We start from the raw sequence: 20275 nt of genomic DNA on the forward strand, positions 1-20275 counted from the left end.
CCAGCTGACAAGTCCACCTCACTCAGGAACCAGATCACAAGCCCCCTCCTACATTAGCAGATTTTTAGGGGCTACATGTATCAGGAGACAGCCCCAATCTGGGTTGGGGAAAGCAGTGGGAACATGATGGGCTTCAGTTGCTAAACCATAGCAGGGAAGATATAGGCTAGGCCAGGATGAGGGACTGTGCAGCCAGCAACTCTGAGGAGGGGTAGGGTCCATGGAAAGTCACATGCCCCATTCCCTGTGTATTTGAAGCAAAATGGGGAGTTGATGGGTCTCTTCAAAATGCACCAGACTTTCCCAGCCCTGGGCAGGGAGGCGGCTCTATTCTCTGGCTCTGTAACTCTTTGCAGCTTGTTTGCTCTGATTCCTGGTTTGTTGTCAGCCTCCAGGTGTAGACTGTGAGCTGGTGGAGGGGGAAAGTTGCATTTACCGAACAGCATGTGGATCAGTGGCCAGAAAGCAAATAGATGCTCAGTAAAGAGAGTGCAGTGAAGAAGGAGACACAGACTCTGAGATGGAGCGGGTGTCCCAGAGACACACAGACTCTCATCTCTGCTCCCAAACCACATGCATCCAGGCTCCAGGAGACCAAATTCACAGCTCCCACATTTGCCTCTGGAAGACCAAGTGCTTGTCCAAGCTGTTCACATCCATGTAACTGAAACTGTGATGCAGTCTATCCTCTGACGTTAAAGATTAAGAAATACCAGCTACCCAGTAGCCCAGCCAGCCTTTGGCAGTGGGACTCCATTAATAGGAGGATTTGTGGTCAGCTGTCCTGGAGATTTCTCCTACATCATCCACGGCACGCATAGTGACTTTTCATTGTGATTTCCAGGAGTGCATGTGTCTCTTAAGAGGCGATCACTTGCGCACTTGTGGATATAGAATTTCACGTCTCTAACACACAAGCATTTGTATACACACACACACACACACACACACACCCCTCAACACAGAAGATGCACAAGAACAAGGACTGCCAGTCTCCTGATTGCATGGGAAGGTGCTGAGTCTTCTGAAGCTACCTCTGTCTGGACCGCAGTCTCCATGGAAACCTTGAAACCAGACAGGACTAGGCCAGGCTGAATTATTTGTCTCCTAAATAAGCAGCCCCAGCAGAGTCCAGACCCTGCGGCTAAGAGTTAATAAGATGACAACCTTTCAAATAGACAAGCACTACACTTCTCTGCCTCTAAATACTGGGTCACATAGAGCAAAGACAGTCCTTCAAATAGAGCCAAATGCACTTCTGCGTGAATATAGTCTGTGCTAGGACCAAATTCAGGCTGGTGTCTTCAGAGACAGGAATATCAATTCATATGATATAGATACTGTTCAATAGCACTAACAGAAATAAAATAATAATAGCCATCCATAGATGAGCATTTACTGTGTGTCAGGCACTGGATGTAATAGTTTACCTAAAATTATCTCCTGCAATCCATACAAGGATAGACGTCGCTACGGTTACATAAACACCCTCAGGATTCCCAGTCCAGTGGTTGCCTGCCTCTGCTGGGGTCCCCGGACACCCAGTTGTAGCTGACTACTGCGTGGATCTGCTCTGCCCCACTCTACTGCCCTTCTTCTGATAACCAGACTTTGGTCTTCCTTGGAAAGGCACTTCCCTGCTTTCTGTCTGGGTTGACAGGCAGCGCTGACTGCCTCCCAGTTCTAGGAATGGATGTGTGGCCCAGATCTGGCTGGTCAGCACCTTCCTTGGCCACGATCATACCACTTCATGGATGGACACTTGGCCTGAGTCAATCCTGTGAGGATGTAGGTTAGGAACTGCTAGACACCTGTTTGGCTTGCTTATTGCTATATAACAAGCCACCCCAAAACTTAGTGGCTTAAAGCAACAACCATATTAATATCTCTCAAGATATTGTGGCTCTACTGGGCTCATCAGGGAGGTACCTCTGTTCCACGTGATGATGTCTGGGCTGTACTCACCTGAGGGCTCTTGTTTGCCACCCAGGGCCGGGGCGAGGGTGAGGCAAGTGAGGTGCCAGGTGTTCAGTCACTCAGTCGTGTCCAACTCTTTGTGACCCCATGGACTGCAGCACACCAGGCTTCCCTGTCCATTACCATCTCCCGGAGTTTGCTCAAACTCATGTCCATCGAGTCGGTGATGCCATCCAGCCATCTCATCCTCTATTGTCCCCTTCTCCTCCTGCCTTTAATCTTTCCCAGCATCAGGGTCTTTTCCAATGAGTCAGCTCTTCATATCAGGTGGCCGAAGTATTGGAGCTTCAATTTCAGCATCAGTTCTTCAAATGAATATTCAGGATTGATTTCCTTTAAGATTGACTGGTTTTATCTCCTTGCAGTTCAAGGGACTCTCAAGAGTCTTCTCCAGCACCACATTTTGAAAGCATCAATTCTTCGGTGCTGTCTAGGTTGGTCATAGCTTTTCTTCCAAGGAGCAAGCATCTTTTAATTTCATGTCTGCAGTCACCATCCCCACTGATTTTAGAGCCTAAGAAAATAAAGTCTCTTTCACCTTCATCAAGAAGCTCCTTACTGAGCTAGAACATCCAAGATGGCATTGATGTTGACTGTTAGTAGAGAGATTTCTGTAGGAAAAGGGAAGCAGGAACTTGGGGGCACACTGAAGAGTCCCTAGTTCTCTGGTTGGGCTGCCTGCACCTGAACTGCTGGACTGGGACAGTGGAGTGTGTGATGAGGAGCTCTAGCTATGGGCTGGCTCTCCTGCAGGCATTTAGGTGCAGCCCAGGGCATGCAAGGAGTGGGTGTCTTTGGGGGATGCTCAGCAATAGACTATCCTGCTTGGGCACCCCAAGTTATGTCCATTTGCCCCAGGGAAGTCTGGCCCAGCCAGTATCCTCTCTCCAGTCTTCCTGCACTGTAGCTTTTGGCTGAAAACTAACATGGCGTCCGTACTGTCTGTTGATCCTCCCAAACCACCTCAGCCTCGAGCTCACCTGTGGATCAGCTGGTTCTAAAGCACAGGTAAAGACAGATCTCCCTGCTCTAGGATATCTGACTCCAGCAATTTTTCAACACTCCCAAGACGTTTCCATGGAGATGATGCAAAGTCGCGTCCCTGGTTTCTAAAACTGAATTTACCCTTGGTTAGGTTCAGGGTCAGGATACGAGAAATCAGCAGGAGAGTGGAGAAGACAGGATGACCAACCATGCCACTCAGGACTGTGCTTTTATCCTTCCCAAGACTCTCAAATGACATCCTTGTTCAGGCCCTCCTGTACCCTGATCCACAGTTAGAGCCATCTTGACATTGCAAAGTACAGTTTATGCAAAAATTCCTCATTATAAAAGCAAACCCACAGCCTGAGTTTTGATGGCAGAAAGGTACTATTACAGGTTCAAGGGTTCTTCTCTTCCTCCTGTTGTCTCAGATAGTCAGAAAAGACACTCCACGAGTCATGCAAAGGCTCATCAGTAGATCAAGGGGATTTGGAAAATATAAGCTAATAAGGTGCAAATGTGAATTGAAGTGGAAGCAAGACCACAACCAAGGAGATGCGTCATCTGAGCCTGTTCCTTCCTCATCCAGCTGTCCCCAAGACCCTGCTGCTCTCTTCCCCCTGAAATGGCATGTCCTTCAGGGACCTTAAATGTCAAAGGGGAAGGGGCCTTCCTAAGATCACAGTGAGGCAAGAAGAGAGAAGAGTAGGTGAGGGATGCCTGCCCACAGATGCTGTTCCTGTAACACCAACATGGGGGCTATTCTAATTTAGAGTGTAATTAACTTGGGGGCTTATACATGCATTCCCCCACCTGCCCCCACACAGCACAGGCATGGTGTACACCCTTCAGGAAGGGAGACACATTTCCTCGTGGAGCTTGTGAAATCTCAGCAATCAGACTCAAAGACAATCTTAGTTTCTGAAGGGAACTTAGAGGCTCAATGATAAAAGATGGTTTCATCAACTTAACATAGAAGAACTTGGTGCCACCAAGACCAGGTCACGGGGTTCCACTCCCAGACAAGCTCAGGGTCAACAGAGTAGACATGCATTCCGTGTGCTCCAGGGACATGGCGGCCAACAAGGCTGCAAGGGTCCCAGTCTTCACGGGGCCCACAGGCTGCTTCTGCAGGCCAGCTGTCCTCTTTGTCTGGAAACAACACTCGGTTTCCCTTTGTAGAACCACACTCTCCCCCAATTCTCTAACCATGTTCTTAGGATGAGTGTGATCCCCTCCCCTGACCCTGGAGGTGGTGGACACGTGACCCAGGCCTGGCCACCTGGAGCACTGCATCACCTGTGCCAAAGACACTGGGTCCAACTTGGGCATGCCCCTGTGAAGTTTTATATTTATATATGTGTGTCTTTGCTTTCGGTTCCTGCTAATATTTGGTCTTGGAGCCTGGTTCCTGACACAGAGCTCTTAAATCCCTTGGGATTTCCAGGGTGATAGAAACATCTTTCTTTTTTTATGAGGTATCTCTGGGTGGGCTTCTGGATGGGGTTGGTCATCAGAAAGAAGAAGCCATGATTAGAAACTTGGGGCTTTCAGCCCCAAACCTCCCCAGAGGGGAGAGGGACTAGCAATGGAGTTAATAATTGATCATGCCTACTTGACGAAGCCTCCATGGAAATCCAAGAGAGCTTCTGGCCAGTGAGCACATCCATGTACTGAGAGGGTAGGGCATGTCAACTCCGCAGGGACCAGAGCTCCTGCGCTGGGGACATTTCCAGACCTCTCCTTATGTATCTCATCATTTGGCTGTTTATCTGCATCCTTTATCAGGTGGTTTATAATGTAACAAACTGGTAAGTGTAACTAAATGGTTCCTTGAGTCCTGTGAGCTATGCTAGCAAATTGTCAAATCCAAGGAGGAGATTGTGGGAACCCCAATTTGTAGCCAGTCCATCAGAAATACAGATGATAACCTGGGATCTGTGAGTGGCCTCTGAAATGGGGGTAATTTTGTGGGACTGAGCCCTTAACTCCAAGTAGATAGTGTCTGAACTGAGCTGAACTGTAGGACATCGAGGTGTCAGAACTGATTGGCAAGGAAAAGAATTACACATCTGGTGTCAGAAGTATGTAGTAGGAAGGTAAAGGAAAACAATGTATTTTTCCTCAACACAGGTCAAATTTGAAGAATTGTAGTCGATCCGAATGCTTTCTTGGAGTTACTAGGGAAAGGATCTCTCTTCTCTTGGTGCTAATCTGGTCAAATGAAGGTCTAGGACTGCTAAGGCTCATCTCTGACAAAACATGTTGAGAATCCTCCCACTGTGAAGCAACTTCAAAGAAAATCAGAGACAAGTTATGAAGACAGGTTCCCCATGACCCACACCCAGATCCAGCTATACCTGATGTCCCACTGACTCCTTGAGTTTCAGTTGCATTAGTTAAGGCATTCCTTTGCATCTTAAGCCCATTTCAATTGCTCTTCTATGCAATCGAAAGAGCCCTAATGTCTCTCATGGGGATTACCCTATGCACCCGCTTCAAATGGAGATACCCTTGAGAAGCAAAGTCAAGGAACAAAGCAAATCCTTTTCCTCCACTGGACCTCCACTTACACCCAGACCACTGCCAGCTGAGTTCTCTCCTCTTCTCCATCCCCATAACTAATGCTACTTCCCTTCCTCCATCTGCACCTCACCTCAATGCCCAATATCCCGAGTCCTTTCCCTTTGTCACCCCATTTTGGGGAGCCATTCCTCTCTCTGTCCTTTTCCCTCAGAGTCATTTTTGGTGCCAGGAACCCCGACTCTGGGAGAGGCCTCTCACCTAATCTCCTGACCCCAGAGGACCACTTTTCCTTCCTGTATCCTTGCCAGGAGAGAAGAATTATGCAAAAGCAACACGTGTAGCCAAGTAGTATATCAGGGAGATTTCCACCTAGAGGAATCAGAGTAGAGAACAGTCTCCCAAGGCCATGGATTTAAGTTGGCTGGAGCAGAGGATTAGACTAAAGGAATAATAGTCAGTATAGTTGGAAGATCAGATTTGCATTTAAATCATGATTTCTGAGGAGAAGGCAATGGCAACCCACTCCAGTACTATTGCCTGGAAAATCCCATGGACAGAGGGGCCTGGTAGGCTGCGGTCCATGGGGTTGTGAAGAGTCGGGCACGACTGAGCGACTTCACTTTCACTTTTCACTTTCATGCATTGGAGAAGGAAATGGCAACCCACTCCAGTGTTCTTGCCTGGAGAATCCCAGGCACAGGGGAGCCTGGTGGGCTGCCATCTATGGGGTTGCACAGAGTCGGACACAACTGAATGACTTAGCAGCAGCAGCATTTTATTGGGGCTTCCCTGGTGATTCAGCAGTAAAGAATCCACCTGCAATACAGGAGACCCAGGTTCAATCCCTGATTGGGGAAGATCCTCTGGAGGAGGGCAAGGCTACCTATTCCAGTACTCTTGCCTAGAGAATCCCATGGACAGAAGAGCCTGCCAGGCTGCAGTCCATGGGGTCGCAAAGAAACACAACTGAAGTGACTAAGCAGCAAAAGCATTTTATTGAGCTTTTCTAGGACAGAAAAGCTGTATATATATAGCTTTTCCTTTAGTAGATTGTTAGACAATGGGGGTTATAAACAACTTCAGAAGACAAAAGTGCCTTTATTTGAATTGCTTGAAGACAATGTTACTTGTTCCCCCAAAAGGTTAATACAAATCACCTTAAAAGTGATCTTGGTAACCTCACCTCCTCTTAGAGATCATATTTCCCACTGACAATGTTTTGGGGACTGGCTTAGGCTGTAATTGAGTTAAATGCTTTGAAAAGATTGAATCAGACTCTAAAGTTCAAACAAAGATGCCTCTTGTTTTCTAGAGTTACTGATAGGATCTTAGAGGCCCAGGTTCTATGCGCTAGTTCTTTGGGGTTGGGTTGGGGAGGAGGAAAGGAAAAGAAACAAAAATTTAACATAGCTAAGTCAAATCAGAAGTCATAAACTCATCCCCACAAACCCCAGCCATTATTTGTTTTTAAACTAGTGTCCAACATGTAAGTCCCACAAAAATCTCAATTTTAGACTTTTCTTAAAAATCTAGCTGAGCTGGTACCTCTGGGCCACTTCTTGATGGTGGTGGTATTCAGTCGCTCAGTCGTGTCTGACTCTTTGTGACCCCATAGACTGCAGCACGCCAGGCTTCCCTGTCCTTCACCATCTCCCAGAGTTTGCTCAAACTCACATCCATTGAGTTGGTGATGCCATCCAACTATCTCATCCTCTGTCATCCCCTTTTCTTCCTGCCTTCAATCTTTCCCAGTATCAGGATTTTTTCCAGTGATCCAGCTCTTCGCATCAGGTGGCCAAATTATTGGAGTTTCAACTTCAGCATCAGTCCTTCCAATGAATATTCAGGACTGATTTCCTTTAGGATAGACTGGTTGGATCCCTTGCAGTCCAAAGGACTCTCAAGAGTCTTCTCCAACACCACAATACGAAAGCATCGATTCTTCAGCTCTCAGCCTCCTTTGTGGCCCAATCTCACATCTGTACATGATTACTAGAGAAACCATAGCTTTGAATATAGGGACTATTGTTGGCAAAGTTATGTTTCTGTTTTTTAATATGCTAAGTTTGCCATAGCTCTTCTTCCAAGGAGCAAGCATCTTTTAATTTCAAGGCTGCAGTCACTGTCCGCAGTGATTTTGGAGCCCAGGAAAATAAAATCTGCCACTGCTTCTACTTTTTGCCCATCTATTTGCCATGAAGTGATGGGACCAGATGCCATGATCTTAGTTTTTTGAATGCTGAGTTTTAAGCCTTCTTTTCCATTCTCCTCTTTCACCCTCATCACGAGGCTGTTTCGTCTCTCTTCACTTAGTGTGGTGGTTGGTGATTCCAGACTGGGCGTGCACGCTGCATGTGTCCAGTTCCTAGCCTGGCATATTTGGCTGCTACCCTGTCCTGCATCTTAGCCTGAGTGAAAGCGAGATGGCACCTCCTCTCACAAAACACCACCCCTGGGAAGCCAGCCAGTTAAGGCACACAGATCCTGTGCAGAGTGACCGCAGCCTTGGCACTGGCAGGAGAAGGGTGGCAGCTGTTCCAGGAAGACCCTGCCTCCCCCTGAATCTCTTTGTCACTTGAGGGTCTCCCCAGCCTCCCTCCAGGCTTGTCTCCTCCACCCTACTCCCCCGTGCATGGGCTAGTGTGGCCACACACTTGGGCTTGAGAAGGTAGGCCTGCGTGGGGTCAGTTAACCCCAGCCCTTCGGGAAAGGGTCTGGGGCTGGCTCAGATACCACTCTTCCTGAAAAAGGGTTCCAATTAGAAGATGGACATTGGGAAGTCCTTTTATTGAAAAAAAAAAAAAGTTTGGCGTGGACATTTTAAAAGTCTTTGTTAAATTTGTTACAACACTGTTTCTGTTTTGTTTTTTTGGCCATGATGCATGTGGGATCCCAGCTCCCTGACCAGGGATCGAACCCATACCCCCGGCCTTGGAAGGTGAAGACTTAACCCCTGGACCTTCAGGGAAGTCCTAATTCAAATCAGTCTTCTAAAAGTCTTCAGGAAAGGAAGCCCCAATGACCCTGTGGGGTAGCCTCCAATCAGAAGATGGGATGGCTGCATTTCTGCAGGTGGCTAAGTGGTGCTGGTTGTCCCCAGGGGCTGGGCATGCAGGGGGCACTCCTAGGTTGGCACTGCCTTTTGTTGCCTCTGTGCCTGTGTCTCAGCTTGAATAAGAGCAAGATGGTGCCTCTTCTCACAAACTGCTGCCTGGTCCGGGAACCTGCTAAAATGGGCAATGATTCACCTTTCAAGGAATGCATGAGAATTCGTAGAAATGACTCTCTGGCCTGGTCTCGCACTAACGCCTAGCTCTCCAGGGGCTCTGGGGTTTAGGAGGGCAACTCCTCGTGTCGTGAAGGCTGGGAATTGTCAAGTGGTGCCCACGAAAGGACACCCCTAGAAGAACCTCCCATTTCTCTCACCTACAGTTATTTTTCTATTGCCTGATAAATGTTACATCCAGAGCTCATGTCAGGAACAAGAATGTAAATCAGCCTCTGGCATTTATGCTGAGTGGGATGATTGATAGTAACTTAAATGTGTAAGCTGATAGCATTAATTTTTCAGTAGATTGACGCATCCCCAGGAAAACACATAATGTCTTTGCAGAGCACAGATACTTCCTCCCCACAGAAGGTACATTCCTTTTTCATAAGGGTGTGATGCGTGCTCAGTTGTGTCTGACCCTTTGGACTGTAGCCCGCCAGACTCCTCTCTCCATGGGATTTTTCACGCAAGAACAGTGGGGTGGGTTGCCATTTCCTCCTCCAGGGGATCTTCCCTGAGTAAGTTGGTGATGTTACTCAGTCGTGTCTGACTCTTTGGACTTCACAAGGATATTAGGATATAAACAGTACATGATCTATGGGATGTAAAGATACTTGAACAGACAAGGACTCACCCTTTATCTATTAGGAAGGCTTGAGATTTGCTGGCATCCTATCTGCCTCTAGAAATTCACTTATTTGGATGAAGATGTTTACATCCTGCAGACCTCTTTGTCCTTCCTGGGTGACTTCAACCTGCACAGTAGCTGAGCACCTCAGTCCATTTGACAAGGAATTACCGCACCTGACTTCCTGTACCTGTGAGCTCAAGGATCGTCTTCAAGAGCACACTCACCAGGACACCCAGAAGAACACTTGGAAAGAGCCATTTCCATGAAGACAGAAAGCAGCTTTTGGCAGAGAAGTGCTCTCTACAGGGGGCCCCCCACTTTGCCCTGTCCCTAACTTTAAACCGGGTACCCCCCATATTCTACTCATCTCTGGCCCAAGCCCACCTTTCAAATCTTTTGATCACACAGTTCCTTGCCTAATCTGTTGGCTCCGTCCATAGGTCAAAGAAGTAGAAATGAAGACCAAGTAGTTAACAGATAACCAGATCTCTTCCCCAGCTTCCCCTTCAGTAATCTCGAGAATAAACTGTGAACAGAATAGCAGCAAAACAAGAAGTCAACAAGCCTGTACACAAGCCTGCACACAGGCCTGCACACAAGCCTGCACACAGGCCTGCACACAGGCCCACACAGAAGCCCGCACAGAAGCCCGCACACAGACCCGCACACAAGCCCGCACACAGGCCCGCACACAAGCCCGTACACAGGCCTGCACACAGGCCTGCACACAAGCCTGTATACAAACCTGCACACAGGCCTGTACACAAGCCTGCACACAGTGGGAGATGGTGATGACTCTGACCCCCATCTCCATGATTAACTGAAGTGACTTCCCTGTTTCCTTTTGAAAATGATCACGACTGAGCAGCATCTTCGGAGGTGGTTTTTGAGGGACACTAAGTCCACCGTCTCCCCAGATTGCCGACATTTGGATTAAAAGCAACTTTCCTTTCTACCAACATCTCTCTTTGATTTTCTAGTGGCGAGCAGCCAGACCTGATTTGGTAACATGTCCTCCCCTGCTGTACCCCTGGGCCTCGGCACAGTGTTTGGTGAGCAGTAGGCTTCAGTCCATCTGTTGCGTAAATGAGTCAATGACTAGAAATGTTCAGCCCAGCTCCAGTTCCCTTGCTACCCTTCGTTGGATTACTATGCATCTTACATCCTGAACACATGGATGAAAGAACAGTATGTTCTATGCTTTTGAAGCATAGACAACCAGCAGTCTAGGATTCCTTGTAACCAGCAGCATATCAGACAAATGGCAGGGCAGAGATCACTGGGGTCTTCACGAGTGCAGGGCACGGAGGTGCTCAGTTCCGAGCATCTTCCCCTCGGTCCTCACATGGACAAGTCAGGCTCCTGGTCCCGCCTCTCACATGTGCTTCTCTCAGGGATGCTTCAGTGACCAGTGCCCTTAGGTCCGTTCACCTGTTACGGGAGCTTCACACTTACTTCCTGCCAGCGGTGTCCCCCTCAAGGCTCTGTGCCTCGTGTCTCACACCAGGCCCTTCTCTGATACCCAGGAGCCCACCAGGCTCACACCAGCTCCAGCCTCCTCTCGCTCTCACAGATGATAATGGCTGGCATCTGCCTGCTTCTCAAAGATGCTGGGGGCATGAACTGCCATTGCCAACAACAGCAGCCTTACCTTGGTGTCTCCTTTCTGCATCACTTACCCAGCTCCTTTACCTCTGCTTCCTGCGAGCAGCTCCCTAAGAAACTCCCTGCACCCAAATTCTTGCCTTAGACTTTACTTTCACAAAGCCCCAGACCAAGGCATACAGTTAGACAAAATATCTCACTGTGGACCTTTTTCTGTTCCCATCTTGCAAACCTTTTAATTATCTATCCTTCTACTAAACGCTATTCCCTCAGAATTTCTGCTTCTCGATAAACTGAAAAAAGCTTAGGGAAGCTCCTGACCATTCCCGGGCTTCATTTCCTCAGTATAATGGAAATAATTACACCAGTCTTCCCACTTCACTGCTGTCTTGGGGGAGAGTGCTGGGAAGCTGATCCCTGCAATGCTTACAAAGGCACCAGATTCACCACAATTAGGCTTGCAATTAGATCCTAAAGCTTGTCCTGCAATTTCTTAATTGAAAAGAAAAAAAAATTGTTTCTTTCTTAAGAATTAAAGAGTTTTTCCACTCCATTTATTTTTTAAAAGGGTTTTTGTTTGTTTGTTTGTGTTTTTGTTGTTGTTTTTACTAAGCAAATGCTGTTTAATCTTTGTGGAGGAGCCAATGAATAGCAGCAGCTAAATCTCTATGAAACCAGCCAAACGCTACTAAGGACCCAAGGTTTTCTTGCTGTCCTGTCTAAGCACAGTACTGTTTATTTTGCCTTCTTTCTCTGTCTCCTTCTGAGATGTTCCTAAAGTCAAGATGGACTACATGCATTTTTTTTTTCCTTTTAAGGTAGTTGAAGCAGAAGATCAACAAAAGACCAAGACACACTTGTAAACTGAAGGAGCCACTCTGAAGTGTTTCCATTACTTTTCAGCAAGAAGCATGCTCCTGCTCTCCTGTGTTTCTTGGAACCATCTGTGTGGTCTCTGCTGAGCTCCCTGTGGGCCTGGAGCACCCCCGAGGCTCTGCTCAAAACCCAGTCCCACGTCTGAGGCCTGGTGCCATCCTCCCTGCCTCCTCTTTGCCACCATCAGCTTCTCCTCATTGTAGATTGCTATCCCTCTCTCAGGTCGGATCCTTTTCTAGCTCCTCAAATACAACACACCGGTATCTGTCTGGCCTGCTGCACAAACTGTCCCCTCCCCCTGGAGAGACCCACCCTTTTCTTCTCTTGGTCTGTCAGTGGGACTGGTTCATCTTCCAAATACACATATCATTGTCTGAAGGCTTTCAGTTCAGTTCAGTTGCTCAGTTGTGTCTGACTCTGCGACCCCATGGACTGCAGCATGCCAGGCCTCCCTGTCCATCACCAACTCCTGGAGTTTACTCAAACTCATGTCCATTGAATTGAAGGCTTTCAATCCTAGACAAACACTCCCACGAGCCAAGCAAACGCGTTTGGGTTGCCTCTTTGTCGTAAAAGGGCTCAGGATGGGTAGGAGCCTTGCGCAGCTGCCCCTGCAAGCCCTTACTAACGGGCCAACCAACCAAGTCTATCCTAAGGTGCTCTGACCTCCTTCCCTCATTTGTATGTATGTATGCGTAGTTGCTCAGTCATGTTCAACACTTTGTGACCCATGAACTGTAGCCTGACAGGCAACTCAGCCCATGGGGATTCTTCAGGCAAGAATACTGGAATAGGTTGCCATTTCTTCCTCCAGAGGATCTTCCTGACCCAGGGACAGAAACTGCATCTCCTACGTCTTCTGCATTGCAGGTGGATTCTTTACCAGTTGAATCCCAGGGGAAGCTCCCATCATTTGCATAATGGAGCCAATAACAACTTCCCCCTGGGCATTGCTGGGAGGTTCAAATAAAACAATGACTGTACAAGTCCTTTGTAAACTACCAAATGCCATGTAAATACATTTTTTGTTTTTACCCTGTATTCACCTGATGCAAAAGGTCGACTCATTGGAAAAGACCAGGATGCTGGGAAAGATTAAAGACAGGAGGAGGAGCGATGATAGAGGATGAGATGGTTCAGTAGAATCACTGGCTTAATGAACATGAGTCTAAGCAAACTCCGAAAGACACTGAAGGACAGGGAAGCCTGGTGTGCTGCAGTCCATGGGGTCGCAAAAAGTCGGAAACAACTGAGACACTGAACAACAACAACCCTTCAAAGAGAAGAAAACCCTGAAGGTAATAGAACTGATTCCTAGGAAGTGATTTTCATAAAGCTGAGGGTCCCTCATTTCCTGCAAGCCTGTTCCTTCTGAGTCAGCCTCAGGCAGGACAATTGTTTCATCACCTCATTTGGGATCACTAAAGGGACTCTGCATGATCGTTGTTGCTGGCCCATTATGTGGATGAGAACACTGAGTCTGAGCAGGAGCAAGTGACTTTCTCAGAGCCATATGATAGCGAATGACACTCTGAAATCAAATCCGCTTTTCTCTCCTTCCAATGTCCAATCTCTCTCCCGTGCAATCGGTGAAGACCACCTACATGAGAACTAGCAGGGGCTATTTTTTTCAGAAGTGGCTCTAGCAGGGAGGCAGCCACTACCTTTTGCATTTTGGGAGAGATTCAACGGCAGGTAGAAGAGTAGAAAGCTTTCTAGTGGAATAGGGAAGACTCCAGGTGTGCCCGCATGGGAGGCTGTTGGACTAGGGAGGCTGGAGGTGAACTAAAGAGAAGCAAGCAGTTTATGGGATTGGTTAGGGAGCATCCCAGGTGGCTCAGCGGTAAAGAATCCTCCTGCCAATGCAGGAGACGCAGGTTTGATCACTGGGTGGGGAAGATCTCCCAGAGGAGGAAATGGCAACCAGCTCCTGTATTCTTGCATGGGAAATCCCATGGACAGAGGACCCTTGTGGGCTATAGTCCACAGGATCACAAAGTGTCAGACATGCCATAGGGACTGAGCACACAGGAAGCATACTGGACTGTCTCTGGTTAGTTCCAACTTAGAAGCAGGGACAGAAATTAGGGAAGGTGTTTGTGATTCATCAAGTCCTGCCCATTATGGGTTGATCATTTACAGGGGCTTTTGTTTGGTTTCCTAATTATTATAAGAGATAGCATTCTGACTTCCTGTGAGTCTGACTTAGAGCAGGCTGGTTGCTGCAAATTGTGAGTCAGATCCAGTTTTTACATATGCTCTGACTGCTGTGCCTTCATATATTCAGTTTCTCATGGCCCTCTACCACTTGACTCAAAACCCGATCTTTATAACAGGACACATTTCTTTACTAGGGTTTTAGGAGAACACAGATAATTTAATCTCACTTAAAGTAACTGAACAAGCAAACAAACACCCTAGGGTGACCCTTGAAACTGAAAGTGTTAGTCCCTCGGTCATGTCTGATTCTTTGTGACCCCGTGGACTGTAGCCCACAGGGCTTCTCTGTTCATGGAATTTCCCAGGCAAAAATACTGGAGTAGGTAGCCATTCCTGTCACCAAAGGGTCTTCCTGACCCAGGGATCAAACCCCAGTCTCCTACACTGCAGGCAGATTCTTTACTGTCTGAGCCACTGGGGAAGCCTTCCTTTCTGTTAACCAAAAGAAATATTTTGAAAATTCTTTATTTATTTATTGATCAGCTAGAAGGTTTGAAGCAGTGTTTTGAAATGGTATGTTTCTATTTCTTTGCACTGGCAAAATGATCCAAGGTCACTGATACAGATTCACTGTGCTGAAAGTTCCCACTCAAATGTATGACCACAGTAGCATCCACGGCTCCATCAAGGTCAGCGAACTGAAGCATTTTTACACTCCAGAGTCCTTAACAATGGCTGCTGAGTTAGGGGGTGGTGCCCAGCGACAGCTTGAGAAACATTAAAAATAGCAGGCAATTCGGTGAGGTTGTCCACAAAGGACCTTGGTGCATAATGGAACATCTGAACAGAGGAGCTGAAAATACCCCAGCAACACAGTTATTCTTTTTAGTCATCATTTAGCATTTTGGCTTTTGGTTTCTGAAGTTCTGAGGCAGACTAAATTAGAAAAATATATGCAAAAATGTTCCTGAGTTCAGTGTTGCTGAAGGGTTGGAGATGCTAACTTTCCCATCAGAGAGACCTGAGTTTGAGCCTGCGTCAGTTAGGATAGAGATCTGCTGCATGTAACCTAAACCCCCCTGATAATGCAGGCGGAAACAAGGTAGGTGGGAAATGTCCAGAGGAAGACAGCTGGGGACTGACATGGTGGCACTTCAGTGTCTCCAGGCCCCAGGCTCTGCCATCCTCAGGGCTTGGTTTCCATCTTTGAGGCCAGTACCCAAGATGGTTGCTGGAGTGCCAGCCTTCATGTCTCTGTTCCAGTCTGACAGAAGGAGGAAGAAAAAAAGAACAAAAAGACAAGCCCTCCTTTTAATTGCACATCCTGGAATCTTCATTTATATCTCCTTATCTAGAGCTTACCAACATGGTGCTACTCCTGCCCTCAAGGACAATTTAGAAATGTAGCCTTTTCCTTGTCCATATTATTAACCATTGAAAATGCCCTTTAAAGAAAAAAGAAAATGGCCTTTGAATATACTCAGGGTTCAGTTACTAAACATGAAGGAGATATTAAGTAGACACTTGGGTTGGGTTTTCCAGAAGCAGCTTCAGAAATGTGGATTTCTGTGAAAGGGATTCATTGGGAAGTGAGTCCAGGAAAATGAGGTAAGAGTGTGGAGACCTTGGATCAAGAATGAAGGGTTCTAAGCAAGGACGTGAGAAATGGAGTATTCCTACCATATCAGTAAACAAGGATGTCACAGTCATTGTGATTACAGCCCTCCAAATGTGAATTGCTGAGACCTAAGGAAACCAGGAAGGAAAACAATACCTGTGATCCAGCAGGCCTTGGGCTGCAGCCACTCCCTACGGTGAGCACTAAGGGAAACACAGGAAACTGGCCCAGACAGCTGAGATGCGCGAGAAAGAAATTATTTCAGTGAGCCCAGACTCTTGCATCTTCCTATACACTGAAAAGCACTAAATTCCTTAACTTGGGATATCTGGTTTTCTTTAAATAACAATAATCTTTTGATTTTCTAACTACCTGCCCTTTGTTGTAAGATTTCTATATAACCTGGCTCCTCTGCTTGCCTCCTTGGAAGAATTCTCTCAGAGCTACTTGAGATGCTGTCTCCTGGGCTTAAGTCCTAAAAATTTCTGCTGAATAAAACATAACTCTCAACTTTTAGGTTGCAACTATATTTTTACATGGACAAACATGTTATAAGCCAAGTGCCATCAAGATTGACCTTGACCAGCCCCTCTGGGACTCCTGGGGAGAATATACATTCAACTCAAGGATCAGGCAGTTGGAGTAATTACACACTCACACCTACCACTCACTGGGGAGGGGATACCCAGTGGAGAAAATGTCCTTACTATTCTGGCTCTGCAAATACAAGCAAAGTGAACCCTAAAGCTGGAGGGTAGCCCCAAACCTGGAAGTAAGATCTCACCTACAGTCTTTCATTTGTCATCTGTATATTTTGAACGCAAATCAATTAAGAATTGTATGTCTGCTTCCACGGTGGCTCAGCTGGTAAAGAATCCACCTGCAGTGTGGAAGATGTGTGTTCAATCCCTGGGTTGAAAAGATCCCCTGGAGAAGAGAAAGGCTACCCACTCCAGTATTCTGGCCTGGAGAATTCCATGGACTGTATAGTCCATGGGGTCACAAAGAGTCGGACATGAGTGACGTTCACTTTCACTTTCTTTTCAAGAAAGGCAACAGCAATTTTCTATTTGAACCTGTGAGTTGTTATGAACAGTGGCTAAGATGGTAGTGTTGAAGCTGTCAGCCCTCTATGGATACCTATGTCCGTGTCTGTAGCTCAGAAAGAACTTTACCTTTAATTGTGTATTGGATGTTTTCCTCTCTTCAGAAGCTGTTAATAAGTAAAATTACAAAGTCTCTGAAATGAAAGGAGCAAGGATCTGATTGGTTTATAGAGATAAACACTTAACATAAATTATTTCATACAATTATCAGAAAAGAAGGCAATGGCAACCCACTCCAGTACTCTTGCCTGGAAAATCCCATGGACTGAGGAGCCTGGTAGGCTGCAGTCCATGGGGTCATGAAGAGTCGGACACTTTCACTTTTCACTTTCACTTTTCACTTTCATGCATTGGAGAAGGAAATGGCAACCCACTCCAGTGTTCTTGCCTGGAGAATCCCAGGGACGGTGGAGCCTGGTGGGCTGCCGTCTATGGGGTTGCACAGAGTTGGACACGACTGAAGCGACTTAGCAGCAGCAGTAAGAAGGACCTTAAACTTATAATTCTTTAATATGCTGGCTAAAGCTAACTTAGAAACATTTTAGGAATCCATACAACTAAGGTAAATCTTCGGCAAATGAGACTCATTTAATGATTCTGACTTAATAAATACTGCTATGTCTTCTCTAATTGATTAATGCTATGTATAATAGGGGACTTTTATTCTAAAGGGTGTTTTTCTTAGACTTATTCTCTTCTACTTATCAAAGACGCTAATGTTATTCCTAGTTAATATTTCAGGCTCTGAAAAATGTGAAGTTTGTGTTCAACTAAATTGAATCATTTTTCTGACAAACTCTACATTTCAACAGCAATTGTATTTTGTAGTGTGTCAGCATGAAGATACTTTCCAAGATCTTTAAGTAATTTAAAACTTGGGACTGACACTAAATTGCATTAACTAAAGGATAATCATTGGATGCCTGGATCATTTCTAAGCAAGATGAATGCTGAAATGATTACTAAGCACAGTTTTGCATTGATAGAACTCTTCTTCTTATTTTTATGTTCATTGGGCTATATTAATGAATGTGAGCATTTTTGCTACTTTTAGAGATTCTTTTAAGGGAGGTAGGTGGCCACAGAAAGTTGTTATATTGATACATGAGCTCTGCTAGTTGCTAAAATGCTGATGAGTGACAAGGTTCTCAATTAACCACCCCACAGTTTGCTGGATAAAAAAGAAGTTGCTTACTTTGGTTAAACGTTATAATGGACACAATCAGTTAAGACTATACCAGAAGCAACAGTGATAGGGAAATACGGCTGTGTACATGCTCCTCTTTTTCAAGGAAAAGAGTAGTTTGCCCTAAAGCAACCTGCTCTCTAGTGGAGTGTCAGTTTACTTCAGAATACAGAGGAGCTAAGGAAGAATAGACTTACAAAGTGAATTTTATTTGTTTTAATTTTTAACAGCTGAATTCAGAAACTTACTGAGTCTCCCTGTTTTGAATGGCTCTATAGTTGTTTGCATGGCTTTTGTAGGAACCTGGTCTCTTTCTTACTAGGATATAATTGGAAAAATTACTTATGCAACCAAGGTCTTCTCTGGAATGTCATATGAGAAAATGATTCTTATTTAATCTGGGATGACCTTTTTTTTTTTAACAGCCTTATTGAATATAATCTGTACCATACAATTCATTAAAGTGTACAATTAAATGACGTTTCAGATATGTGCAGTCATTACGACGATCAACTTTAGAACGTGTTCATAACCCTCTAAAGAAACTCCACACCCCTCAGCCATTACCTCCACCCAACCTCCTGATCCCTGCAGCTCTAGGCAACCACTAATCCGCTTTGTCTTTATGGATTTGCCTATTCCAGACAGCTCATGTAAATGAAATCGTACAACATGTGGTCTTTCGTGACTAATGTGTTTTCACTTGGCATAACGCTGTCCAAGTTCATCCACGTTGCAGTGTGGACCAGTATTTCATGCCCTTTTATGACTGAACAATGTTCCATTGAACTGCTAGGTCACGTTTCATTTATCCACTTAGCCGTTGATGGACATTTGGCTTGTCTCCACTTTCTAGCTGCTATGAATTATGCTGCTGTGAACGTTCCCACACAAGTTTTATGTTGACAAGTTTTCATTTCTCTTGAGTATTTACCTATGAGTAGAATTGCTGGATCATATGGTAACTCCATGTTGAGCGTTTTAAGAATTCTGCCAGACTGTTTCCTAAAGCGGCTGCACTTTTCTCTAAAAATACTCCTTTTTTGTTGCTAGATCTTTTGGATGCTGAAACTTCCAAACATTTTAAACACATTAACATTGATTGACTCTCCACGGTATCTGTAAGCAGCAGGGATGACTAAACCTGTTTAAGAGGTGGGAGAGCTCAGAGAGATAAAGAAGCTTGTTAAGTGCCTCTCAGATGGCCAGAGCAAGGATTACACTTAAGCCCGTCTCCCAAAGCCCCATCCCTTCCCTCTCTATTTCATTGCCCCCCTCCCAAGAGGGGCCATGCCTTATGGGAGGGCTCTTTCCTTCCTCTGCAGGCCTGGGAGTTCCAGCGGAACTTTCTCCATGGGGTTCAAAGGTCCCCCCCTTTCTTCTTGCCCTGAAGAATCCCCCTGGCCCTGTGCAGTGTGTTCTGATGAAACCTGCTGAAGGCACAGAACCAGAATCTGATGTCCTGGAGTCTCTGGACTTCCCAGAGCTTGACGGGGACAATACCCGAAGGACAGCGGCCACAGCTGTGTCCCCATCTGGGAAGCCTGACAGCTAGAGCACATGTCTGGAGAGAACAGCGAGGCAGACTCAGAAAGGAAACTACAACTCTCAGTGAAAATTCCTTAAAAGCTGATGCTGTGCAGTAAGTATTCTCCATGGCCAGATGTGCTTCTGTGGCTCCAGGAGTGTCTGTCTCCTCAGCTCAGCTCTTCCATCTGCTCCGCTAACGCAGGTTCCCAGAGCAAATCAAGGAGTAGATCAAGATGGTTGCTTGCATAGTAGTGATTAACTTAAAAAAACAAAAACAAAAATTAAAGTAGATGATCCGGCTATACTTATTTATTCCAGGCCTCAGCCTCAGTTTTCTCATTTGGAGAATAGGAATGATACTTATCTCTAGCTATGAGGATTAAGGAGAAGGAATGGCAACCCACTCCAGTATTCTTGCCTGGAAAATCCCCGTGGACAGAGGAGCCTGGTGGGCTACAGTCCATGGGGTAACAAAGAGTCAGACACGATTGAGCAACTAACACTTTATATTTTACGAGGATTAAAAGTCATACTGCACGGTGCCGGGGAAATAGTACCTGAATAAACAAATACTTAGCTTCTTCTCTGCCTCTTAAGTGGCATTAGTGGTAAAGAACCTGCCTGCCAATGCAGGGGACATAAGAGATGTGGTTTCGAACCCTGGGTTGGGAAGTTCTCCTGGAGAAGGAAATGGCAACCCATTCCAATATTCTTGCCTGGAAAATCCCATAGATAGAGGAGTCTGGTGGGCTACAATCCATGGGGTTGCAAAGAGTCGGACACGACCAAAGCAATTTAGCGTGAT

The sequence above is a fragment of the Bubalus bubalis genome, chromosome 23, assembly GCF_019923935.1.
Source record: "Bubalus bubalis isolate 160015118507 breed Murrah chromosome 23, NDDB_SH_1, whole genome shotgun sequence".
NCBI classification, from domain to species: Eukaryota; Metazoa; Chordata; class Mammalia; order Artiodactyla; family Bovidae; genus Bubalus; species Bubalus bubalis.